General features: G+C 36.6%; 1 pseudogene; it reads right to left on the bottom strand.

Annotated features, from left to right (window-relative positions):
* Positions 1-2,070: 2,070 nt before the first annotated feature.
* Positions 2,071-2,884, bottom strand: LOC112445109 (small ribosomal subunit protein eS1-like; annotated as a pseudogene).
* Positions 2,885-3,897: the final 1,013 nt, after the last annotated feature.

Genomic DNA, 3,897 nt, shown 5'->3' with positions numbered 1-3,897 from the left:
CTTCAAGCTAGGCTTCAACAGTACATGAACCTGGAACTTCCAGATGTACAAGCTGGGTTTAGAAAAGGCAGAGGAGCCAGAGATCAAATTGCCAATACCTGTTGGATCATGGAGAAAGCAAGGGAATTCCAGAAAAACATCTACTTCTGTTTGATTGAATACATTTAAACCTTGACTGTGTGGATAACAACAAACTGGAAAATTCTTAAGAAGATGGGAATTCCAGACCACCTTATCTCTCCGCTAAGACCTGTATGCAAGTCAAGAAGCAAATTAGAACTGGAAATGGAACAACAGACTGGTTCAAAATTGGGAAAGGAGTATCACAAGGCTGTATACTGTCACCCTGCTCATTTAACTTATATTGCAGAGTTGGGCATCGTGCAAAATGCCAGGCTGTTATGAAGCACAAGCTAGAATCAAGATTGCCAGGAGAAATACCAACAACCTCAGATATGCAAATGATACCACTCTAATGGCAGAAAGTGAAGCAGAACCTAGAGCTTCCCGGATGGAGGGTGAAGAGAGAGTGAAAAAAGCTGGGCTTGCAACTCAACATTTCAAAAAACCAAGATCATGGCATTATCTCTATCACTTATGGCAATAGAAGGGGGAAATGTGGAAGCAGTGACAGATTTTATTTTCTTGGGATTCAAAATCACTGCAGATGGTGACTGCAGCCATGAAATTAAAAGACGCTTGCTCCTTGGGAAGAAAAGCTATGACCAACCTAGACAGCATATTGAAAAGCAGATACATTACTTTGCCAACAAAGTCCATATAGCCAAAGCTATGTTTTTCCCAGTAGTCATGTATGGAGTGTGGAGAGATTGGACAATAAAATAGGCTGAGCACTGAAGAATGTTATCTTCAAACTGAGGAGCTGGAGAAGACTCTTCAGAGTCCCTTGGACTGCAAGGAGATGAAACCAGTCAATCTGAAAGGAAATCAACCCTGAATATTCATTAGAAGGATTGATGCTGAAGCTGAAGCTCCAATACTTTGCCACCTGATGCAAACAGCTGACTCATTGGAAAAGACCCTGATACTGGGAAAGATTGAAGGCAAAAGGAGAAGGGGGAAGCAGAGGATGAGATGGTTAAAACAGCATCCCTGACTCAACAGCATGATTTTTGAGCAAACTCTGAAGATAGAGTAGAGGACAGAGAGCCTGTTGTGCTCGCAGTCCACAGGGGTGGCAAAGAGTTGGAAATGACTTAGCAACTGAACAACAACAACAATACTTGTGTAGCAATATCTCATTGTGGTTTTAATTTGCAATTCCCTAATGATATATGTTGTTGAGCATCTTTTCATATGTTCATTCATCATGTATATATCTTCTTTCATGAGGTCCTCTTCGGGTCTCTTGTCCATTTTTAATTGGGTTGTTTTCTTACTGTTAAGTTTCAAGAGCTCTTTATTATATTTTGAGCTATAGTCCTTTGTCAGATGGTCTTTTGCAAATATCTTCTGCCAGTCTGTTGCTTTGCTTCTCATTCTCTTGACAGTATCTTTGCAGAACAGAAGTTTATAATTTAATGAAGTTTAAGTTATCAATTATTCTATCATAGATCATGCCTTTTGGAACAGTATCTAAAAAGTCATTGTTATACCAAGGTCATTACATTTTCTATGTTATTATTCTATTAATTTTGTAATCCTGCATGTTTTGCTTAGGTAGTGATCTGTTTTGAGTTAATTTTGAGAACGATCTGTGTCTAGATTCTTTTTTTTTTTTTTGGATGTCAATGTCCAGTCATTTTATCACTTTTCATTGAAAAGACTATTTTCTCTTCATGGTATTGTCTTTGTTCCTTTGTTAATTGGGTCTATTTCTGTGCTCTCTATTCTATTCCATTGATAATTTTCTATTCTTTCACTAAAACCACACTTTCTTAATTACTGTGGCCTTTATTGTAAGTCTTGGGTAGTGTCAATCCAACTTTGTCTTCTCCTTCAGGATTGTGTTATGTTAGCTATCCATGGTTATTGCTTTTACTTAAAACTGTAGAATCAGTTTGTCAATTGTCCACAAAATAATTTCCTGGGATTTTTTTTTTACCACAAATAAGATCTTTTATTTGTCACCATTAAAAGTCTGCATTTTAAACAGATTCTTGGACTGGTGGCTCATATCCATCAGCTCATTCAACTTTAGCACCTGTCTCGTCCCCAGTAGCTTTTCCAGAGCTACTAACTTCACCATGTAGCTCCATGAGTTTTCCCAATTCAAATTTGGGCTTCTTCAGCATTTTTACTAACAAAGACATTCATGGAGCGGATAAATAAATTGGCAAGCCTTTTTATGTCTTTTCCAATGCTATCTGGAATCAATTTATTGACCACCTCCTTCAAGTCATTTGTCTGCACCTCTCAGGTCATGATTTCCATCATCTTCTCGTGGATCTGGCGCACCTGCTGGTGCTGGGCATAGAGGTCTCCGAATCTGATTGTTGCATTTTTTTTTTTATTAAAAACCCACACAGAGTAACCATTGGTAGTCTTGATATCAACGTGAGTTTCAATCATGATCTGCCACTTTTGACCATGGAGCACATCTTGTCACGGGTAAGATCCATACCATGAAGATTGAGTCAGGCAGTTTTGTCCTGAACATCCTCAGTAATTAGCTTGAATTTCTAAATGCTACTTCATCAATTCTGCAGATCAGCAAGACTCACTTCAAAAACATGACCTTTGAGGCCATCAGATGCGATTTGGTTTCTTGAGTTCTCATGACCAATGTTTTCCCAAATTCCTTATATTGAACATAGCTGATCTTCACATCATACCAATCCTTTTAGAAAATGGGGTCAACCACTTTCTTCTTGGCTCCATTTTTGCCTGCTTTCATAAGGTGCTTGTTCTTGCCGACCGCCATGGTGCCACTCAGAGCCAAAAGGGCTTTCCTGGATTTTAATTGGGACTAAATTGAATATATAAAATAAATTGGAAAGAAGTGACATCTGACAATATGATTCTTCCTATCCATGCATATGGAACATCTCCATTTACTTAGAGCTTTGATTACTTTTATTAGAGTTTTGTAGTTCTTTTCCATATTTTTAACATAAAACATGAAAGTGTATATTCCTTAACTAGTCCTCTAAGGTGAAGCCAAGGTCTTCTCTTGTGATGTATCCAGAGTCCTGTTCCTCATCCTTATGAAATGCATACTAACAGTGAATACTAGTTACATTTTATTTCTAGTTACATTTCTGTTATTATTATTTCCAGTTACATTTTATTTGCATTGGAGCAATAACTTAAAAAAGCAACAAACAATCTGAGAGAGGTCTTCTAATTTTTATAATATTTTTACAAATTTTTTATTTTCTTGCTCACTCCAGATTAATACAGATTTATTTTAGAGTTCACCTTTATTGTGTTTTCCCAAGGCTTTTATCTGAGCATTCCTGCATGAAAAAAAAAGCTTTATTTTTATAGTTATATCACATTGGTTTCTTTGACATTTAATTGAATTGTTATTATATCAAGTTTAATTAGCATATAAAACATTTGAAAATATGCAAATGATTCTTGATAAGCATACTCCTCAACCAGTAGGAAAAGGACCACATAAGCACACAAGGAGATGCCTACTAGCCATGAGCTTTACATGTGCTACAAGTATTACATGTATTATAGAGGACCCAGAAACCACTCAGAGGTCAGCTAACAGAACTTCTATTGTTATTGTTTATTTATTTTGCTTTATTTTTATGAAACAAAATCCACAAAGGGAAAAGGAACAAAGAACAACTTTAATCACCATTCTATGTTTAGAAACTGTCAATAGAATAGGTTTAAAGAATAGAATTTTAAAGGTTTTGAGGGGGTGGGTATTGTGTGTGATGTTTGTGGTGTGCTTTGACAGAAATTTTTGCAGTTTGT

The sequence above is a fragment of the Bos taurus genome, chromosome X (assembly GCF_002263795.3).
Source record: "Bos taurus isolate L1 Dominette 01449 registration number 42190680 breed Hereford chromosome X, ARS-UCD2.0, whole genome shotgun sequence".
NCBI classification, from domain to species: domain Eukaryota; kingdom Metazoa; phylum Chordata; class Mammalia; order Artiodactyla; family Bovidae; genus Bos; species Bos taurus.
Note: the sequence above shows the minus strand (reverse complement) of the source record. Positions and strands in the feature narration are given on the sequence as shown.